The sequence below is a fragment of the Myxine glutinosa genome, chromosome 1 (genome assembly GCF_964187855.1).
Source record: "Myxine glutinosa chromosome 1, kmMyxGlut1.1, whole genome shotgun sequence".
Classification (NCBI taxonomy): domain Eukaryota; kingdom Metazoa; phylum Chordata; class Myxini; order Myxiniformes; family Myxinidae; genus Myxine; species Myxine glutinosa.
This window is the reverse complement of record NC_136261.1, coordinates 223980713-224004528: the sequence shown is the minus strand read 5'-3', so window position 1 is coordinate 224004528 and position 23816 is coordinate 223980713. Positions and strand designations below refer to the sequence as shown.

Below are 23816 nucleotides of genomic sequence, written 5' to 3'. Positions count from 1 at the left end.
AACGCAAAGGGACGGACAAGATGGATACAGGAGCAAAGTTTGGGGACGGTGGAACTGGAGGAAGGGTGCGGGTGATTTAGCGGGTGCAGAAAAGATCAAAGTTTTGGATGGAGGATGATTTGAGATGGTGGTGAAGAAGGTGGTGGGTCCAGAGAAAGAGGTGGGAAGTGTGTGTGCAGGAGCCTCGGTGGAAAGGAGACGGGGTGAGGAAGTTGGTAGGAGGATACAGGATGATGTTGCATGCAGATGGGGATGGAAGGAGTAATGGCGTTGGAATAATAGTATCGGAATAATAGTATCGGAATAATAGTATCGGAATAGATCAGCAAGCAGGTGGTCAGGGTAGAAAGATGGAAGGGATGGATAGTTATGGCGTGGGTGGTGATAGAGGCAAATGGTGTGTATGTCAGGACATTGGCCACAAATGTGAAGGACTGGGATGGAGAAGCAGGAATTCAGGGACACACTGGAGAGGATGCTGTGCATTGTGGGGGACTTTAATGCGCATGTGGGAGTAGCGGAGCTGGGTGAAGATAAATATGTTGAAGAATTTTGGTTGAGGAATAGGGAGGGTCAAGAGCTGGTGGCGAGGAATGAAATGGCCATATCTGGTTCATTCTTTGAAAAGCAGGAAAGCCACAAGGTTACCTGTAGGAGTGGACAGAACAGATTTCTGTCCACAGGACAGACACGATGTAGGAGTGAACTGGATTTGGTTTTGGTGAAGAAGCGACAGTTGTGGAGAGTTGACGATTTTAAGGCAATGGTGGGAGAGCATGTTACCACCCAACACATGGTGGTGGTATTTGTGGTACAGGTGAAGAAAAGGAGGGAGGTTAGGAGCAGGGCTTGCAAGATTATTCGGTGGGGGAGGTGTAGGGGCAAAGTCGCTGTTGAGTACAAGGAGAGGATGAGGGCCAAGTATGAGCAACTTGGTGAAGAAGTGGAAGGTTTGGAGGAGGGATGGAAGGAGTATGGAGAGGCGTTTAGGGGAATTGCAGAAATGTGTGGAACGACGTCAGGAAAAGCTGCATTGTCGAGGGATAGAAACCAGGTATGGTGGACGGAGGAAGCAGCAAAGGCAGGTAGTGAAAATTAAGAAGTTTGGTAGAAGACAGAGAAGATCATGGATAGAGGGAGGCAGCCGGACGCGGTGTTGCTGCACCTCTATGGGCAGAAGAAGAAAGCAGCAAGGAGAGCTGTGGATAAGGTGAGGAATGATATGGAAAAGGAGGTATACAAGAAGTTTGAAGAGGATGGTGGGAGGAAAATTATCTATAAATTGGCTCGTGACACGGATATGAATAGTGAGGACGTGGGGAGGGAGAGGAGGCTAGTGACAGAGAGGGGGCAGTATTGATGGTATGGGAAGGATACTTCAAAGAGCTGTTGAACCGGGGCAGAAGCAACGGCGAGCTGTAGCTGCCAAGTTATGTGGAGGGGAAAGTGGAGCTGGTGGAGATCACGGGAGAGGAGGTGCGGATAGCATTGAGAGGATGAAGAATAGAAGAGTGAATGCCAGGCATTCATGAGGTGTGTCCAGAGAGGATAATTGTAGCAGGAGAAGTCAGAGTCAGTTGAACGAAGAGGCTGTTCAATGTATGTTTAAGAGAGGGTTCAATTCCGAGGGATTGGGGGACAAGGTTAATTGTGCTGATTTGGAAGGTGAAGGGGTATGTTCAAGATCTGGGGAAATACAGGGGCATTACACACTTTAGTCATGTATGCTGGAGAGGATTCTGCATGCGAGGACAATGAAGAGTGTGGAAATGGAGATCGGAGAAGAGCACAGGGGTATAGAAAGGGCAGGGGGATGACAGATGGGATGTACACCCTGAAGCAGCTGGTGGAGAAGATTGAGGTGCAAGGTGAAATGGCATTGGGATTTGTGAACCTGGAGAAGGCCTACAACACTGTCCCGAGCGGATTGGTGATGGTGACACTGAGATGGATGGAAGTGCCGGAAGCAGAAGTTTGGTTGGTAGAAGGTATGTACAAGGCAAGAGTATTGGTTGGTCCTGGGATGTCGGATGAGTTCAGCATAAACATTGGTTTGAGGCAGGGAAGCTCTCAGCCCACTCATGTTTATCATGGTGATGGTGCTGGCAATCAAAGTAAACGTGAGGTGTATTCTGGGGAGGATGCTGTAGGTTGACAACCTGGCTGTTGTAATGGAAAGTAGGTGGGAGATGCAGGAAGTAATAGGGGAGCGGAAGCAGGCATTTTTGAAACGTGGGCAGAAGATGAGGGCGGATAGAAGGAGGATGTATGAACTGAGGGAGGACATTGGTGTGCAGATGAGCTAGACGGGGAGATTGTTAAAATGCCGGCTGAGATGGCCTGGACATGTGGTGCGGATGGAGCAAGAGAGAATGGCAAAGAGAGGGGATAGGATGAGAGAACAAGGTTGGAGGAAAAGAGGTAGCTGCTGTTGAGATGGGAGGATTGTGTGAAGAGGAATTTCAGTAAGTTGGGGTGGTTGGAGAGTGGAGCGAGTTAGCGGAGGACAGGGAAGTGGAGGACCATGGTCAAGGCAGGGCAGAAGCTTGGTACCATTGGACCTCACCCCTTTTCAAGGAAAGAGAAGAAGAATTAACATGAAAACAAAACTTCGTCTGAGTAAACGGATGTACTTTTTAGTGTTACTCACATTACATTACTCAAACAGGTGAGAGATCACGCCGTCAGATGTTCAACATTACCAAGTATCACTAAACTTCGATTTGTTTCGGTATTCGAGTAACGAATATTCTGAAAATACATCTGAGTGAAGTATTGCTCATTGGATGATCATCAGGACAGGACAAAACTTTGTCAATTTTTGAGAGTTGTTTTCATTCAAAATATCTTTTCACTTTGAATTCCAATTTCTCAAAAACTTTCAATAGGAATGATGGCACTGGACAACAACAAATTTGCTACAGAGGTAAAAGTATGTATTGCAGTACATTTTATACTCCAATTCAAGGTTCAAAGCACAAATATATTTATCTCAGAATAACAGCGTCGTAGAAGAAAATAGAACACGTGATCATGGAGAAACAGTTCACAGCATCATTGTAAACTGCTCTAAAACATCATTGTAAACTGCTCTAAAACTCAAGTCATGAAGACAAGCTTTATATTCGCTGATGAACTCAGGGAGGTGGGAGGGACATTTAGCATATTGTTACGTTTATGGGGGGTTGGCAATGGATTACCTTAGTCCAGGTAGAATTGTATAGTATAGTGTGCTCTGAATGTCGTGATGAAGAAGAAGAAACCCCCCATGTACCGAAGTAGGGACCCATTCAACCGGATGTCATGTAAGTGTATCTTTGTCCCCATGACGAGGGGTGGGGTTATGTTAATTAGTTAGGGATTAATGCTAAATTCCCTGGATGTAAATGGTCTCTGTGATTTCTCCTTTGTTCGTTATAACACACACACCACACCCGCCATGCACTCCATACCTAAAAATAACATTAAATAAAAGTAGCAGGAAACAGGACATTCAACTACCGCTGATACCACCGACCGGGTGATCACAAAGGCTGGCAAGTGCCTGGGAGGCCACGTCCTGAAGAACCATTGGTCAGGACAGCCACAGAGCGATGAGATGGCACTCGCTAATAGGAGCACGCACGGACATCGTCGGATGACATAAGAGCCCTGGGTACAAAATATTTGGGGTCCCGACATTTTGGCTCTCTCTCTCTATCTCTATCTCTATCTCTATCTCTATCTCTATCTCTCTCTCTCTCTCTCTCTGCTTCTGGATTTGATTGCATGCTGTCGGCATTTTATATATCTCTCTCTTTGGGTCCCGAGCTGCCGAAAAGCGGTCAAAGTTTGTCTTCTTCTTGGTTCTGGATTTCATTGTGAACATTCACATTTTCCGACTTCTTGAGCCAAGGACATTACTGTCGTGCAGTCAGACATTTGCGCTTTTTGGTCCGGGTGATCGTTTCGAGTGGCCGCATTTTCCCTGGCTCTTTGGTGCTGATGGTGCGGGGAGCTGTCCGCTCTGAGAGACCGCGGTGCTGTGTGGAGCAGATGGCGAGTGGACGGGCGTGGTGGCTGGAGGAACGAACTACGCGCCAAAGCCTGTTTTCCCAAGCACGGACTCGGGGACCCGTGTTGCGGCTGGTGGGTGAATGAACTTCGCGCCAAGGCGTGTTTTCCTGTGCAGGGACGCGGGGTCCCAACGATCTCCGACGAGGTTCAAGAGCCGCTCAAAGCTGAGTACACTACATTTTTACTTTCGTTTATTTTATTCATCCACTTGTGTTGTAAACAAGTCTGTGTGGAGCATTCCATTTAGGAATTCTAGTTTACTGTGCATTTCTTTGTTTCCTGGCCTTTATTTTAATAAACCTTTTTATTGTTGCAATTGAATTCCGTGTCGGGTTGAGTTGATTACCAGGGTCGAAGATGTCCTGTGGGATCTGTACAGGTAAGAGCTTCACTACCCTTCGCTGCTCTAATCCCCCATGGTGCATATTCACACTGCCATTGGATTGAACACCTCGGAGTGTAAAGCTCGATCGGCTACCCGTTACCTTGGAGGATCTTAATCCCCAGGAACACGACAATAAACCTATGACTCGATCAACCTCAAACAATGCTTTGTCCGAGCGTGCATGACAGCACTTACTGAGTCAATAGACCTTGTCGGACATGGAACAATACTTTTTCCCAGGAAAGATGGGCATGCCCGACATTCGCCGACTAGAACATTATCTTTTCCAATGTGAACAATAAAACATAAATCGTGCGCATGAGCTGAGTCGAGATACGTTTGTCTCAATACAGATTGTGGTCAGACATGACTCTATGGACATTCAAACAGTGATTGAATATTAACCAATTCATTTTCTCTATGCGAGACAATTCGTCTCCAGTAAAGAATTGTAAGCTTTCAACATCTTTAAACTTACCATTTATTTGTACTCATAGTAAACATATATTTTTCTATATATGTGTATGTCTAAATGTAATACTTCGTTTTTTAACAAAATTCTTCGAACCATAATCCACTACAGATTTTAGTAAAGCTCAATCATATTTATTCTGAAGTAAAGTACACAAAGTATTCATTGTGAAATTACTCCATTTACAAAGGAACAATGTTATTACCATAGTTGCATGCAAAATTATACTGATAACTAATTCAGTGAAGAATGAATTTAGTACGGATGCCGGCGATAGCTCGCCTACTCTTCAAGAAAGACATCTCATGATGAGCTGAGAGCCTCTTCCTCTTCGGGGACTTCCACAGTGGCTTCAACTAATTTGAATTATTTTGACCCAAGACCTATAACATCCGAAAGACCTCCAATATCCCTCCGAATAAGCAACACAAAAATTTGGTCTTGTGACTGAAATACGTTTTCAGTCTTCACGTGACGTTTTCGGTCTTGAGTGGATAAAAATATCCCAACAATCACTTCAAATTAAAATTATTCCTCACAAAAACGATGACACGATCAGAGAAGACATTTGAGGAATTTTACTTTAAAAATTTTTTTAAACGATGTTTAAAAAAAATAATCAAGATCAAGTCATGATAGAAAAATAACAAAACAAATAATCCTGTTAAAATCACAACAAAATCTTCCAAATGCCACTCAAAATGTATGGTTATGGCCCAGGGTTCGGGTCTACTACGAGGGAGCCTCCATTCCCTCCCGAACTTACTGGACCTGTGGCTGCCATGCACCAATAACTTTGGACTTTGGCAGGTTGCGAACCAGCAACTACGAACGCCAATTGGTCTGTTGCGCAATAGCAGGGTCCAATCATCTAACTCTGCTTACCTGTACCACATGACGGTTTCAATCGGGAACGTACCGTACGTACCCTCCGGCGGTGTACCACTTTCTTTTGTTCCTGGATGGAAATTTAGAAGGCCGAGCAACCGTTGGTACCCGCCAGGCTAATGCTAATTTTGTTATGGCCGATTGCTACTCAGTGGGTGAACAATGGCCGATCAATGGAGGAAGAGACATTTGCGGACAGAGAAAAGGAAACGTTTAACGATTTGTTTTATTTACAAGTGTAAATTTTCAATAGGAAAGAAAAAAGGGCGAGAAGCAGGAACTTAGCTTATTCTACGCCATATCACGATTACAACAAATAAACACGACATTGGCCCAGCACACATTCACGGGGGAGGGGGAGGGGAAAACGAATGTTGGAAACCTGTTTGCACAAAGGCCACGATGTTCCAGATGCCTGTCCTCGTGACGGCCTTTGTCTTGACCTCACCAACGAATACCAGGTCGGCAAATGGCAGTCCCCAACACGAGCAGGAGAGAAGTGTCGGGAACCATGCAGTGCGAGTGCCAGGGAACCATGCAGAGCGAGTGCCAGGGAACCGTGCAGAGCGAGTGCCAGGGAACCGTGCAGAGCGAGTGCCAGGGAACTGTGCAGAGCGAGTGCCAGGGAACCGTGCAGGGCGAGTGCCAGGGAACCGTGCAGGGCGAGTGCCAGGGAACCGTGCAGGGCGAGTGCCAGGGAACCGTGCAGGGCGAGTGCCAGGGAACCGTGCAGGGCGAGTGCCAGGGAACCGTGCAGGGCGAGTGCCAGGGAACCGTGCAGGGCGAGTGCCAGGGAACCGTACAGGGTGAGTGCCAGGGAAACGTGCAGGGCGAGTGCCAGGGAACCGTGCAGGGCGAGTGCCAGGGAACCGTGCAGGGCGAGTGCCAGGGAACCGTGCAGGGCGAGTGCCAGGGAACCGTGCAGGGCGAGTGCCAGGGAACCGTGCAGGGCGAGTGCCAGGGAACCGTGCAGGGCGAGTGCCAGAGAACCGTGCAGGGAGAGTGCCAGGGAACCGTGCAGGGCGAGTGCCAGGGAACCGTGCAGGGCGAGTGCCAGGGAACCGTGCAGGGCGAGTGCCAGGGAACCGTGCAGGGCGAGTGCCAGGGAACCGTGCAGGGCGAGTGCCAGGGAACCGTGCAGGGCGAGTGCCAGGGAACCGTGCAGGGCGAGTGCCAGGGAACCGTGCAGGGCGAGTGCCAGGGAACCGTGCAGGGCGAGTGCCAGGGAACCGTGCAGGGCGAGTGCCAGGGAAGCTTGGAGCAAGTACGTTGTGATCTCGTGCAGGGTCAAGTGGGTGTCATGCCGTCAGCAGAGAGCAATGAATATGTGCAAATCGAGCAAAGTCCAAGGTGAAGAGGATAATACAGGCATGTGCTGAGTAAACCGAGAGTGAGTGAGAGTGAGAGTGAGTAAGAGAGTGTTATCATGCAGGCACATGCTGAGTGAACCCGGCAGAGAGAGCGAGAAAACGTGTGCAAGGCCGTTTGTCCAGCCCTTTCCGAGGGTGGGGGGTTGAGGGTGTCATGGCTCCCGATTGGTGGAGCCCATCACTCCACCCCCGCTAGTTCTCTCAAAGGGACTCAGGCCCTGATTGGTGGGTTTGCGAAGTTCCCTGTCCTGAAAATGTTTTTGCTGGCATCCACACTTTAGGCCTTTGGCCTGTCTTTTGTCCTTCAAGACTTTGAATCAAACTGTGGATGCAATATTGATGCATCTGCCTGGCTTATTATCCCTTCATGAGTGGAGGGCCTGTCTTTCCCCTCCCCAATGCATAAAGACATACTAACCAGAAATAAGGTGTCGAAGTGTATATATATATATATATATATTTACACGATTATGTATTTCATTTTACTTCCATTTAAATTTGACTCTAACTATGCATGTGGCCTTGTAGCCTTTGAGAACACAGTCTTTCAGTCTGTGTTCTCTCAAAATGCTATTGTTACTCCCTTTCCCTCCCTATCTGACCCTGTTGGCTTTTTTTAAATCACCCTCCCCATTGTAAACTGAACACAGGAATGCTTGTTTTTCCTCCCCTTTGAAGTAATGACCTCCGCACACTGATAAAGACTAAGGTTTGAGGGAATTGGTGTGTTGCTTTGGGTATGTGACCAAACCCTCTGGGCAGGCTCTCAGCAGAGATGTGTATCTTTTCTGCGCTGACCTCCGTGTATATAAACGGAACGCGCTGATGATTATTTTTGAGAAAGGACCGGCCAGATTCATGCCCTCCAATCTCCCACACATGTGTAACGGCTCCGTAATAAAAAGGCTTATATCCTCAGGCATTGTCCCAGTTCCTTCTCAAACAGCAGACATCGAGCCATGATAAAGGGGAAGGGGCTAGGATAATGGTCTGCATGAAATAACTACTCTAAGGGACCTGTATGGTGGGTGCCATTATTTTTACTGGTTTCCCAAAACCGCAACAGTATATTGTTACGTTTGTGGGGGTAGGGATACTTTAGTTAAGGTAGATTTGTATAGGTAGGTGCTCCGAATGTCGTGTAGAAACCATGATATAATAAGTACTTGTTTAGACCGTGTGTATGGATTAAGCTTGTATATTCATCCCCATCACGAGGGGGTGGGGCATGTTATTTAGCTCAGGGATTTTGTTAATTCCTTGTATGTTGTTCCCTCTGTGATTTATCCCTATGTTCCTTATGGTACCACATTCAACACGAGTTAGAATCGCGCATTTAATGGCACTCCATAATAAAACATTTTCTGGACGCAGGACATTGAGCGCTATGGCTGATAACACCAACTTGGATAACAACATCGAAGCAGGCAGGTCCGTGGGGTCACGCCCCCATGAGCAGTGATTGGTTAGAGGGAGTGCGAGGCACTTAGGGATTGGTGGAAGGATGACGTCAGTGAAAACGTTCTGGAGCGGGCGAGTTGGCACGGACTGGTTGGATTAGGATGAGGATGACGTCAGGGGATGGATTATAAACGACTGGTGATCCTAACATCGGCTCTCGGTTGCTGGATCGTGGACGGCTCTCTCCTGGCTGGATAGTGGATTGACCGGCCGTCTCCTCATCTTGGCATGGCTCGCTGGGCTTGGTTCATTGTCTTTCGGCCGTGCCGTGGACGGATTCTCTCTTCTTCATGATTCATTCATTGGCTTCTGGGGGAACGAATCGTTTGTGGATTCGTTCTTGATTTCGTTCCTGGTTTCATGCGTCGGCACCAGCGGGATAGTTCATTTCCTCTGCAACATCGAACGGCCGGAGTTTTGAGCTGGAATATCGGGAGGTTGGACGGTCGGAAGAACGTCACACAACTAGGAAAGCAGGGTCTGGCAGAGGCCGACTTTTTCAGCCATGAGTTGGCGCCAACCGGCGTGCGTTTCCCGCGTAGGGACACGGGGCCTGGACGACTCGTGATGAGGGTTCAAGCCGAGCAAAGAAAGCTAAGTGCCAACCACACACTTTTATGTTATATAACATTTATTTTATCCTTCGTCTGTGTTTGTGTCTGGTTGTGGGGACCTCCCATTTAGGAATTTAGTTTATCGTGCGTTTCTTTGTTACCGTCATTTATTTTAATAAACCTGTTTCCTTTTGTACATTTTAAATCCGTTTCATGTGAGTTATCTTCCGCAGGTTTGAGGACGGCCGGTGGGATCCGTGCAGGTCAGTGCTCCTCAGCATCCTCCTCCTCCTCCTCCCCTTCCCCTCCCCCCACATGTATGAACTCCGCCACATTTTTGAACTGAACACTTCGGAGTAACAGCTTGTTCAGCTATCTGTTCCTTGAAAATATTTTAATCGCCAGGAACGCGACAATATTAAACAATTCATCACCCAAACAAAATGGAATAACCTGCAGCAATAATCAGCAAAACAATAAAAATGGCAAGTATTCGCCTCCATTTCAGTAATATATCAGGTTTCACGGACCAAGCTGTGAGGTTTTGTTGTTCTCAATTTCTTGTTTTGAGGGATCTTTTCAGGATCATCACAATACCCCCGAACATCCTCCAATTGTAGTTCGTTTGCACCAATATTCCCCGGAATGGTTTTTAAGATTTCAGTGAAGTTCTTCTTTGTCACTCCCATTGCTCAAACGATCACTGGCCCAATGTCAAGGTTACCCTGGGTATTGTTTCATGCTGTTTGAAAGATGATGAGAAGACACAGGAAGTTCCGCATACCGAACACTTGCAGGGATTCTCCCCAGAAGACATTCTTTGATGTCTACATAAGAGATGACTAGCAAAAAACCATAGAACACACAACACATGCACGGTTTCTGTCTTTGGTTGGTATCTCCATTTGCGGGTGTCAGAAGGTGGGAGGAAGTTCTACCAGAACTCAAAATCTCCACCTCTTTTTCGGTAAAGGATCATTATTCATGAACCAGATTGTGAAACTTCGTTTGTTTCAAATGGTTCATGAATCTTTCTCCTTTACCATTAGACCCCCCCATGCTTCATGTGCAGAATACACTTTGCAGTGGAGGATGATTTCTCCCCTGTGTTAATAAGTTTGTGTTTATTTAAGTTTGATTAATGACGAAAATCCTGAGAACACACAGAACACTTGTACGGCTTATCCCATTGGTTGTAATCTCTGTTGGTGGGTTTCAGGAGGTGGAACGGAGTCCTTCCACAACTCAAAGTATCCACATCCATTTGATCATTTTTACTTAATGCTGATAAACTCACAAAATCTTTAAAACACTTGTACAGCTTCCATGCCATGCTCATTAATGCTCATGCTCATTAATGTTGATGGCTATCTGAATGAATACTTATGAGAAAGGTAACTCGGGACCTATATGTTGGTTGCAACTACTTTCGGGGCTGATTCACAGAACTGCAGAGCAGTCTCAATGTTGATGATTGTGCATAAGGTTCAGGACGAAGAGCATGTCTCCAAGTTTGTCCTGTGTGATGTTGAAATCAATCTGAAAAGCAGAGAACAGACAAAACAAGTATTTATTTTAAATAAATAATAAAAATAAATTAAAAAAACTTCCACAAAATGACTTTTAACAAGCAAGCATTCATTCATTCAAAGCAAGCATTCAAATTAATTGGTGAATGTTAAATATCGCACTGAGTCTTTCGCAAAGAGTAGATGTCCTATCGCTGGCACAGTGGCCAAATTCCAAATGCCTGCCCTCACCTACAGGGGGCACTACATCAGTAGAAGAGTCATGCTCTGAGCAAGTGGCCATCGGCTGCATACGAAATGACTTGATCATTATTCAAACAATTCACTCAGAACTATTTGGATCAATTACCAATGGGGAAACATTTACAATTGCCTTATGGTGAAGCGAAATAAGTTGTAAAACAGATTGTATTCCTCAAGAAAATCTAAAGGAAGTCACAGAAGTGCTTCTCCGCCATCTAAAGTTACTGATTAAGATGAACTTAAACTCCCTTTCCAATTTCGTTTCAAAATAGAAAATAATGATCTCATACCAAGGAAATGGGGTGCCAAAATATTCAATGAAGATACCATGCATGACTTGTTACATTACAAGGACCTTTGGCGCAAAGGAAGCCATTTGACTCATCATGCCTGCACCACATCAACACCAAATACCATCACCCATTCACATACAAACTGCCAAAAATCCTGCCAATATCCCGATACCACTCTCCGCACTGTGCCAACATAATCCCAATTTAAACCTACGGTAACTACTTTGTCTGCTGTCAATACCTTACTACCACAACATTGCAATACATTCAGGGTGATTTAGAGCTGCCGCTACATTCAATGAAAGAGAAGAAAAAGGAACTTGAACGGCACTCTTCGAGATGTTGACCGATATTCTTCTGCGCACATTATTAGATCATTATCCATACTTGTATCAACTTGTATCAAGTCTGCTCACCTTCACTCTTTCATTCCTCTTTTCTCCCGCCTCTGGAACAAACTCCCTCACACTCTTCAATCCCACTCCTCCCTCCAGGTCTTTAAAACAGCTGTTCACCACCATCTCTTATCTTCCCCCATCCAAAACCTTGATCTTTTCTACCCCCGCTAATTCACCCCAGATCCACTTTTTTGAAATTCCAATTTCTTTCCTGGAAGTCTTTGCAGTGTCCATATGTTTTATTCCTCTCCCACCGCCCCCCAAGCCCTCTCCCTCCCACATTTCTCTCGATGTCCCTGCTCTCAAATGTTGTTTGTGTCCTTCCCCCTCCCTCCCCATCTTGTCTACCGCTCCCTTATTTTGTGTTTTATGGGTCGGTTTTACTTTTTGTGTGATTAATGTTCGCTCTTTCACGAGCCTCGATGTTGCATACAAAAAAAAAAAAAAATCCCTTCAGTTGTTCTCAAGTATCAAATTTGTAACCTTACGTGACCTCTGACCTTTGACGACAAAATCTAATCGGTTCATCTTTTCATCATAATACATACTTGTACCAACTTTTGTCAAAATCCCATCACTGGTTCACAAGCATAGTAACAGAATTTTACCTAACGGGACCTCTGATGACCCCAAAATCTAATCAGTTCATCTTTTCATCATAATACATCCTTGTACCAACTTTTGTCAAAATCCCATCACTGGTTTTCAGGTTATCACTGTAACAGGATTTTTACCCAACATGACCTCTGACCTCGTGACCCCAAAATCTAATCAGTTCATCTTTACGTCATTATACATATCTATCCCAAATTTTCACAGTAACGAAAACCTATCATGGACAGACAACCCGGAAAAATAATGCCTCCGGTGACTTTGTCGAGGGGGGCATAAAAAGTAAAATCCATCAAGGGAAAGGTAAGGGGCCCGACGTGGCCTGAGGTATTATTTTCTTTCCAAGGTCAAGGCTTGTGAAAGAGCAATATGTGGAGGGTATGGACAGGGGTGTGTTGAGTTACCAAATTTCTTGTAGAGCACTCGCCACGTGGCTTCAGCACTCCGTTCTAATTCAAAACCGTAGATAAGGAACAGCTGGCTTGACAAGTGCTTTCTAGCTCCTTGGTAACTGAACACACCCCTGATAGTGGGACAGCAGTGGACAATAAGCAAAGGGATGAAGGAAAAGGAAAAGAGAAAAGGTAGCCATATTCTCTTTACTGCAGGACACCGAGTAACCCACAAGGTTGGTTAAGTAAGAAGTTGTCATGAACAAGTGAGTACCTGGTAGTACGGTACCAGCAAACCATTTCAACATATTTCACCAAAATAGTTGGATTTGTAAGAAATCAGATCTGGATCACAAACATACAAAAACAGGCTTTACTTAACATTGCCATAATCTCTTTGCTGTTCCTATTCTCCTCCTGAATCCGTGACTCAATCATCAAGTGGTAACAACCCAGTGGGGATTCCCTTCTCGACTAGAAACTGAGAACAGGAAAGCAGTACTTAGCGACTTGTGTGGTGACACGAAGTAAATGTCACCTCGGGCAACTTACTGCAAAAGTCGACCAGGGAGAGATCGCGCACAAGCCCATTTGCCAGGTTCAAACGGTCCAACGATATCTATTGCGACCTTGTACCCTGGTCCCTCAGGCAGTTTCACTGGCTGAAGTGGAGTAGTGAACGTTTTAGCGGTTTTGTCGCTCAGGTGACATGACATGCAAGAATCACCTACAATGTGGCATCGAAATGCTTTGATAAAGTTTATTCCCAGCAGTGGCAAACCAGACCTAACTATGTAGAATGTGGCTGGAGCCGTAACATCCCAAATGAAATTATAGGACCACCGGTCCTGAAGCTCACCTGGATCAGGAGGAGCAACAGCCACTCAAACCTCCCACAGACCCCCCTTAGACCCTGATATTTCTTAATGCCGTGAACAATCTTTGGTACATCATGGACTATGAAGGTTGTGATGAAGTTTCATAGAAATTGTGTGTAGTTTCGGAGAAGAGAGCAATACCTATTTTGGGGGGGGTCAAAACTCCCCTATAGATCCCCCTAATGAGTACAGATTTTGATCGAAAATAGAGGAGAGAATGGATACTCCGGAACTCCCAAGGAAAGAGATGGACGAAGGGGAGCTGAGAGGACAGACACCAGAGCTCCTGGCATGCAGCAGGAGAGAAGGAGGGTCAGAAGGGATGGTGCAGAGTACAAGTCCTGAGGTGCTGACTCATCGTTGGCTTACTTCATCATTGACTTACTTCGTTGCTGACTTCCAGAATGGGCTGCATCATCGCCTTCCACCTGGCACATCATAGTCAAAGGAAAGTCCTCGTCTGCAATTTAAAAGTTTGTATAAGTGCGATCTGTGGACTTACTTCTCTGCACATAAGTTTGTGTGTCCCCATTACCTTCTTAGTGTGTGTTGATTCGCATGATTTGTTGCGAACTGCTCGTTTCATCCACCTTTCCCCCATATTCCTTATAAATACACCTTTAAAAGGTAAGAAAACATGTTCGAGCCATCTGCCTCCTGTGTGTGTGCGCCATCAATTTTGGCTTATTTGGGTGACCTTGAGGAATGGTAAAGAGTAGAAGATAGAAACTGTTCGGCCTTTTCCGAGGAGAAAGGATCTCAGCATTGAGGCATACCGTGTTAATAGAGCCTCATACGTGACAACATTTTATGCAGAGAGTTGTAGTAAAGCTTCGTTCTCATCATGATTACTCATTCTGTACATTACAGTGATGGATTAATAATCTCTACATCCCTGTGTAACCAAATAATAAATGTTGATTTGTAAACTTACGTTTTGAATTTTATAAGGTTAAATTTATAATTGAATGATTTTATTTAATGGAAATTGATATAATAAGTAAATGTGCAGTTTTATAAATTTTTTATACTTCTGCAAACTGGAAACATCCACTCCCTCCCACAAACTGCCATCCAGGTGTAGTAGGCATTGTATTAATGAATGTAATCTCCTTTGTCGGGTGACATTAAGCTAGATATCTGGTCTGATAGTATTGTTGCGGTTTTGGGAAACCACTAAAAAGTAATGGCAACCACCATACAGGTCCCTTAGAATAGTTATTTCATAGCAGACCATTATCTTAGTCCCTTTCCCTTATTTCAGGTTATTATGTCGTCATGCATTGGGGAAAGGAAAGATAGGACCTCCACTCATAAGGGATAATTGGCCAGTCAATGCACCAGGCTCAAAGGCACACCATCCAAGCACCAGGTGAAAGTTCCTTTGAGAGAGTTTGTGGGGGCAGAGGAACTTTTCAAACCCACCAATCAGGGTCTGAGTCACTTCAAGGGAGCTTGTGGGGCAGAGTAATGGGCTCCACCAATGGAGAGCCAGGACACCTCCAAGATCCCCCCCCCCCCACCCCCCTCGGCGAGGGTTGAACAAAAGGAGATGGAACACGTTTTTGCAGATGCCGGGCCTGTCTCTCTCTGCTGGGTTCACTAAACTCGTTTTTGACTCTCTTCGGCCTGGGACATTGTGATCTTGCCACTGAGCATGGGTGCTCCACCCTTGGGCCTGGATTGATCGCCTAGCACGTGCCTGCAATATTGGCTCTCTTGGTTTTTTTGGACATTGTGAACATCCACTTTTGGCCGGTCTCTTTCTGCCCCCTCAGCACGTGTGCATCCACTCCTGACCGGACTCTCTCACAGGCCTCTGCATTATTCTGACGTTCTTGGTTCTTAGACATTGTTCACCTTGCCTCTGCACGTGATTGACTCGCTTGGCCGGTTTTATTCCTGCACGTATGCATGACGTACACTCTACCCTGCACCAGATCACGACGTACTCACTCTCCACGTGTCCCTGGCACTCTTCTCTGCACGGTTCCCTGGCACTCACTCTGCATGGTTCCCGGCACTTCTCACCTGCCCGTGTACGTGCTGGGATTGACTTTACCTGTTCGTGCTACTCGGCGGCGGCACCAGGACTGAGGCCGTCATGAGGAGAGGCATCTGGAGCATCGTAGCCTTTGTACTATCAGGTTTTCAATGTTTGTTCGTTCCCCTCCATCTACCCTCGTGAAAGTGTGCTGGGTCCATGTGGTGTTTATTTGTAGTGATCGTAATAAGGCATAGAATAAGATAAGTTTCTTTTCTGCCTTTTGTCCCTTTTCCTTTCTTATCGATAAGTTTCATTGTAAATATCTGTAATAAATCAAATTGTTGAACGTTTTCCTTTCTCTCTGTCCATGAAAGTCCTTTCCTCCATTGATCCGCCATTGCTCACACCTAGGTTAACAATCGGCTGTAACGGATTCAGCATTACCCCGGCGGTTACCAACGGTTTTCACTCGGTCATCTAAAGTGGTATACCGCCAGAAGCTACAGTGCATTCCCTGATTGAAACCGTCACGTGGTACAGGTAAGCTATCCCGTGACAGTCCAATTGGCGTTCATAGTTGCTGGTTCGCAACGTGCTAAGCACGAAGTTGTTTGTGCGCGGCAGCCGCAGGTCCGTTAAGTTCAGGAGGGAACGGAGACCAACCCCCTTGTAGTAAACCCGAACCCCAGGCCGTACCACATTTTGGTGTTCAGGAGCGGGATTCCTGTCTGAGCACGGCAACAGTATTTACTGGTGTATGCTAAATACCCAATTCAAAAAGAGTTGGCAATTGTGTGTCGGCACACTAGTTAAATGCCAGACTCGTGATCCAATGAGTAGGGGTACTGCATCAGAGGCAAAGTTACAATTCAGAATGATGTAGCCAGGTATCTGAATTAGTCATTTAATTCCAGTCCAGAATTGCATTCACTATAAGTTCTCCAACAAAGGGAACAATGTTTTTAACACTTTTTTCAAAGAATGGCAGATATCATTGTACAACACCTTGCAAGTAAAAACTGAAATTATATAATGTACTGTTTATACAACACACTATGATGTAATAAATAACATAATTTATGCTTTGAGCATTTTTACTGAAGTACTGTACAAATTGAATGAGTAAAAATTTCCAATTCCGAAGCTGGAATTCCAGCAAAACAAGATAAGCAGCCTCCCCTCCAAGGCATGTCACCACTGAGAACAACTACTTCGATGAGAGACTTTACATTTCTACAAAGCACTGTGCTTTACAGTTTGAAATTACATTGGGAAACATAGTAAGATTAAATATGTGAAATAAACATGTCATATAGCCAGCCAGATATCATGCAATCAACTGAAATCAAATAGTGCCTTCATAAAGTATTCACACCCCTTGACTTGTTTCACAATTTTGTTGTGTTACAGCCTGAATTTAAAATGGATTGAATTCAAATTATTTTTTTTGTCACCGATCTACACATAATACCTCATAATGTCAAAGTGGATTTTTCTTTTTTTAGAAATGTTAACAAAATAATTTAAAATGAAAAGCTGAAATATGTCTTTCGTATTCAACCCCTTTGCTATTACACTCCAAATTGACCTCAGGTGTATCCAATTACCTTTGATCATCCTTCAGATGTCTGAGCCCTGGTGTTGGGCTAGCGGCTAGGGTGCCGGCTTAGGATCCTAGGATCCTGGGTTCGAATCCCGGTCGATCGCTGAATTAACGCCAGGGGGGTTGACTCAGCCTGTCATCCTTCCGAGGTCGGCTAATTGAGTACCAGTTCACTGGTAATTCCCTGTTTGTCGTAAAAGGCGGCAAAAAGGGTTGGTGGCAGGAAGGGCATCCGGCCGGAAAACATTGCTTCAAAAAGGGGACCGAAAAACAACAACAACCACGGTCCCCGAAAAAGGCCAACCCCCGCTTGCGGGGAAAAAATGGCCTCTAAAGGTGGTTTTTTAAATATTTTTTATCCTTCAGATGTCTCTACAAGTAGATTGTAGTCCACCAGTGGCCAAATCAATTGATTGGAGATGATTTAGAAAGAAATACACCTTTCTATACAAGGTCCCACAGATGACAGTGCATGTCAGAGCAGAAACTCTACCATAAAGTCCAAGGACCTGTCCGTATATATTAGATATGTACTCCAATAATACACTCTATTGCAATAAATGCTATAGTATACAATGTATACTATAAATTAATGTATATACTATACTGTATATATTGTTACGGAAACGGGGACGGCGTTCCCCTGACCAAAAGGGGGGGGGGGGTTAATCCCCCTTGTATTTTGCACTGGCCGTCTCCGATCCTGGAGCAACCCGCTCCCCTGTGGGGTGGGATTGGCCGAGGTGATTGGTCAAGGGATTCCCGTACACCTCCGCCAATCCCTCCACAAGGCAGGTGGGTAACTCCGCTCGAATCCCGGACAAGATGGAGTTTGCCGAGCGGTTTAGCAATCCGAAATCCGAGCCGTTAACAAGTACTAACCCGATTCTGAGCGGTTCTGCCAAATCGTGCCACGTATATTCAATAAGGGACAGGACGAAAGCGATCGGATGAGAAAGAAGAAGCCAAAGGTAAGAAATAACAGGGATATTTATTAACTACTATTTACACAAACCAAAGAAGAGAAGCAATGAAGGTCATTTATAGAAGGAGCAGATACACAGTGTAATCTTTAGCTTAGACAGTCTTACTTATACCCAGACAGGACGACACAAACAGACTCACACGAATAGGGAAATTGCAGGCAGGAATTGGATGGAGGGATGAGAAGGTGGGACCACAGGGCTGGAAGGATGAGGTTCAGGTCCGTGCAAACGGCAGGGCTGGAAGGATGAGGTTCAGGTCCGTGCAAACGGCAGGCCTGGAGGCGAGCGGCCGCCGACTCCCCGCACTCTGGTTCACACGGCGGCGTTGCTTCGCGGCAGCGCATCAAAGCTGCATGCGGCAGGGCTGTTTGAAGCAGTGTCTCTCTCTCGTACCTCACTCCGCAGAACTTGTCCAGCCCACCTCCCTCAAAAACTCTGCCTCGTGCGCTCTCTTCCTCATGCGTTCTCCCTCACTCATCTCGCGGTGGGGGCTTCCTGTAACGGGTTATATAGCCACGCCCTGGAATCTTCACGAACCTGCTCGATCTTTCTGGTCACGCCCTACCAAGCCATGCCCACTGATTCTTGGTTGGTCGGCAAGGGCTTTCTGGCTCCACCTTCTGATGACGATGGGTGGGCAATTCCCTTCTTCTTCGAGCTGACCACGTGCACAATGGAGGCGAATGCTGTTGGAAATGTAGGCGCATGCTGCTGGCAATGTAGGCTTTGGGGCAATCGAAAGGGGGATCTATCTTATTTGATTTGGTGCAATGTAAGATCGACTAGTGGGAACATAGCCTTAACTAGAACACAGAATAACGATATAACTATAGAGAGGTTCTATGATTTGCTACGTGCTTGTACATGGACTAACTAAGGTACACTCATTTCAATTAACAGCCAATTAAAGGGGAATGTACACAGGGGTTATGTATAAGGGATTTTAATACTAAATTTGATAAAGTGAAGGTTCTAAAAACTGCATCACAGCACCCTCATTCCTCACGGGACGTCCCGGCCCGAAAACTTTAACTTAATGTGACACTCAGGTGTAGTTCCTTCTAGTATTAACCGGACCCTGAGTGTGACAGTTTTAAAAACACAATAAATATGTCCCCCTATTACGTTGCACCCTACCTAACAGATTCACACCCACAACTAACCGAATTGCGGAATTAATTTTCAAACTACACATTGACGATGGGGAGCATTATTTACAAGTGACATTATCTGATTATTTACAAAACGCAACCCAGGACCTGTCATTTTTCTTTTTAGGAAACAGAAAGAATCCTGTGGGAGGGAGGAGACAGCATGCACTGCATCGACGCACCAGCACCAATAAACACCAAAGCACCAATCAAAGAGCAGTCAGCACCATCCAGTGCACAGTCATCACATAAGAATAAAAAAAAGAAACACACTGATGGTCTTGTTCTTCTGCTCCGCTCCCTCTGCTGGCCAATGTCTCTTCCTGATGTTGTCTTTCTTCCTTCATCTTCTTTGCTTGCGGCCTATTTGGTGGTAATAAACAAAAAGCACAACCGTGTCCATGTGTTTATTTACGGCCAACAGGGGCCGACTATGGTGGTCCACCTGTATGGCTTAGGTGCCACCTCACCGAGGTCCGCAAGCAAGATCTTTCTCTGGCCAACCTGGCCGGTCCCAGCAGAGGGGCCATGCCACAAAACGGGTGGTCCATAAATGGTGCTCGGCCACAGTACTGTGGTCCATATGGTGGTGCATGGATGCAGGCAGCTGATTGCGGGGATTCGGGCACACAATGGCGGGCTCCCGCACGCTCCCCCTCAGTGCCCAGAGAGCACTGTCCATGGGTGGGGAAGGAAGACAAAGCAGAATTAGCGAGGGCAAGGGCGCAAGGGTACACATCAACACAGGTAATGCAGAGCGAGGTGCGCTCGGAGAGCGAAGTGAGAAAGCTCGTCACTAACGTACGTCACCCCCCCTGTCACCTACTCTACCCTCGCCCCATACCCCGTATTTACACAGCAATTTACAATTCGTCACTATGTCCTGTCTTCCCATATCTCCCCTAATCCAAATTCGTACCAATCCCAATGTCTAACCAAATTTGCCATCACCAATTCATCATCAATCCTTATAAGGAGGGAGAGATGGAACAACCAGCACAATGTCTCACCCACGTCATGATGCGTCTCACATTCCCCAAAACATTTGCACAGAAAAATAATCAAAACATGGCATGGTGTGGAGTTACGTCACCTCAGGTGAGTGGATGCAGATGGTGTGAGGAGATTTCAATCCTATCTACCTTCTAAATGACATTAACACATTTTACACGACCCGGGGTCTTTCCCTGCCAAACCATTGGCCATCTTACAATCTATGCAGTTTTAAGAACCAAACTCCCATTGGCCAAACTGTGGTGCTCTCCAATTTGGGGACTCACTCCCCCGATTCAACTCCCTGTGCCTTCGCACAATTTCTGGGCTGAGATGTGTGGCTCTCCCAGCAGGTCTACCCACCTGCACACCTCCGCCACTGCAGTTGCCTCCGAGCTTACCTGCTCCTTTACCTAACCTATCTAACTGGTGGAAGGCCCTCCCTGGCACTTACCCCCTCGGTGCCCTCTCTGGCACTGGGCTACCCGGATCCGTCCTCCGGATCCTCGGGCCCCATCCACAACAACTCGACCAGCTCCCAGAGCCTACCTGCGGCCTCACCTGGCCGACATCGTTACAGTGGCAGAGTGCCCATTTAACTACGCACACTAACAGGCCACACACCCAGCCATTTCCACGTCACTAATGCACCCATCCAAACACCATTCTTCCACACGCACCACAGATGCCAATATCCAACCACAATTTACCTATACCCTCTACCTAACTCTTAAACTACCCTCCCCGGGTATTCGTGATGGGGGTCCATCCTCTCCATCCACTCCCTTCGCACCAACCACTCCACTCCACAGTTTCCACCATACTCACTCCACACTATCCATTCCATACTCCATGTATTCCATACCAGCTATTCCACACAACCATTCTCACCTGGATTTGCACACCTGTGCCCACACACCTGGTGCCACCTGCACCCTCCTTCCTCCCAGGCTTCTTCATTCCATTCAATACAATGCACAATCACCTCACACTTTTCACAATACGCTACTGAATACACTTTCAACACACACACACGGCATCATCTGATCTACCTGGTGCCCTTCTAAAACTCGCGCTTCCCCGTCGCCCCTTATATTATCGCGCTCCCTCGTCGTTATCAACCAGCTAATCTACCTACGTCCCCTACTACAGGTATCATGTCGCTACTTAACTCTCATGTCACCTATGGTCATTTCTCTAGATCCCTATACATTATCCAAACCCTCCCTGGCTTGGTTTTCACCGCCATAACCCCATAACTCGTGCTCATGTGCCCGGGAATGTGAGGGATGGTGGATTTACCATCCTTGCACATCGGGCATCTCCCCCTATCAATTTTGCCCATCCAATTTTCTGCCAATCAAATTTGCCAATCATTACAGTCAATCATCTTTACCCATCAAATTTGCCAATCATTACTGCCAATCATTTTCACTATTCCCAATCCAAAACACTATCATCTTCACAGTCCATTAAACTTGAGCCTCGGTGCGTCATTACATCATTAAAACTCGGCTTCGCAAAGCCGAGTTATGAATTCGGGTGGTTTGGTCGCCTGCAGGTTGAGTCCGTCCGGCATTCGGTTCAGGGGAGGCGGCATGCTCGGGCCGAGGCTCTACGGTCCATCGCGGCGCAGAACCTTGCGGTCTCTGTCCCGAAGACCGAAGCTCGCCCGGTCGGGACCCCGTCCCCGCCAGGAGGCGAAGGTCCGACCTGGTCCCCCTCCCCCGGAATCATGCCGATCACCGCTCTGACGAGGCACCGACCATTCAGTGCAGGGCCCGGCCCGAATCGTGCATGACGCTCCGAAGAGAAGCGACGCTGCATCGATCCCCGCCGGCTCCCGCAATACCTACAGCCCGGCACGGACCGAGGGCTCGCGTCGGCTAAACGTCGCCCTAAACGCTGCCCCGGTCCACGTCGATGCCTTACTCGCATGCTCACACGCATACGCGACCCCTTTCACACTTGCAAAACCCGGCGTCTCGGCGCCTCCCGTGCATCCCACACACTCCATCCATTCCACCACCGCACTCCCTGTAACACACCACACCTCTCGCGCACCTTCTTGCGCACACTCGTTGTTCGCACACTTACTTAACACACCTCCTCGCGCCCACTCCTCAGTCACATCCTCTGTGACAACCATGGGTGTGCACTCTTTTGCACACCCGATCACGTGCTTTGGTGCGCCCTCCCACACACGCGCCACCACTAACTCAGGTGTACACTCTCGCACGCGTTCCACCACCAACTCACTCTCCGGGTCCCACTTCGTACACTCTATTTCACACAGACCCTCCGACGTGCATTCGCTCTCGCACTCGGTATCACTCCCACACTTTGTAACACACTCACTCTTCGACGCACTTTTTTTTCTTACACACGCGCCATTCTTCCTCACACCACACACCACGGACCTCCCACAAACGCCCGGGTGACATGTCGACCCCAATCGCACGACAAACCCACTCGCGCCAAACACTTTTCTGAAAAACCTTTTCGCACCATATACAGCATGGCTCACCTTTGGGATCCTCCTCTCCACGCGCACCTGCAAATCTTTATAAGGATTAGCAAGTACGGCATCAGGATGTGAACTTAGACTTTGTACATTTTCCATTCCTTCACCCCGCAAGTTCTCTTCTAAGTCCCTGGTCTCTCCAATTTCAATTCCCACTACTTCTTTTTCTTTATTCACCTTGATGACCGCTGGCTTTATTAAAATTCCTCCTTCTACCTCAGCGGTCGCCGGCTTCCCCAAACCCCGGGTCGCGATCTCTATACCTGTCATTTTAACCGCGCTTTGCTCCGCCTCGCTCAACCCGCGCATCTCAACTCGCTTTACCCCGTCGCGTACCTCAGCGACCTCTTCGCTCAACCCGCGGTCAACCTTCCTCTCAACCTCCTTTACCTCATATGGGGCCTTGTCCCTTGCCAACCCCTCATTTATGCCCTCCAATTTGCTTCCTAGCCTCCCTAATTTGGTTTCCCAATCATTTCCCATATCCCCAATTTGATTGCCCAACCGTTCACTGGTACCCCTCGCTTCGTCCCTCATTGCTCTCATTTGGCCTCCCAGTTGCTCAATTTGGCTTCCCAGCCCCCTGGTCTTTTCCATCTCCTCATCCACCTTGACCATGAAGGCCTGCATTTGCAGCATGAGTAGGTCCCAGTTCATCGGCGCCGCAGGCGCGGCTGCTGCGGTCACGTGCGCAGCGCCATTTGGTGCTGCTGCAACCTCGTGCGCGAGGCCGCCATCTTGTGCGCCTGAAATCTCCGCTACCACATCCTCATTGCTCTCCTCCTCTTCCCATTCATCCCTGGGGTCCTGGGCTACCTCCAAACCCTCTTCTAGCTCCCCTACTGGCATCCGGTCGCCTTGATCATCCATGGCACGATTTAATTTGGATGTTAAACAAAATTTCGGCCGCTCGTAAATTTTGACCAAATTTTTTGATGTTTTAAAAATTTGGTTCGGGTCCAAATCCCACTCCCCGACCCCAATTGTTACAGATACGGGGACGGCGCTCCCCTGACCAAAAAGGGGGGGGGGTTAATCCCT

General features: G+C 47.0%; 1 protein-coding gene across 1 annotated transcript in view; it reads left to right on the top strand.

The window, feature by feature from the left end:
- LOC144891290 (uncharacterized) overlaps positions 1 to 23816 on the top strand; it is a 981422-nt gene that overhangs the window by 800535 nt on the left and 157071 nt on the right. The gene's annotated exons all lie outside the window — the stretch shown is intronic.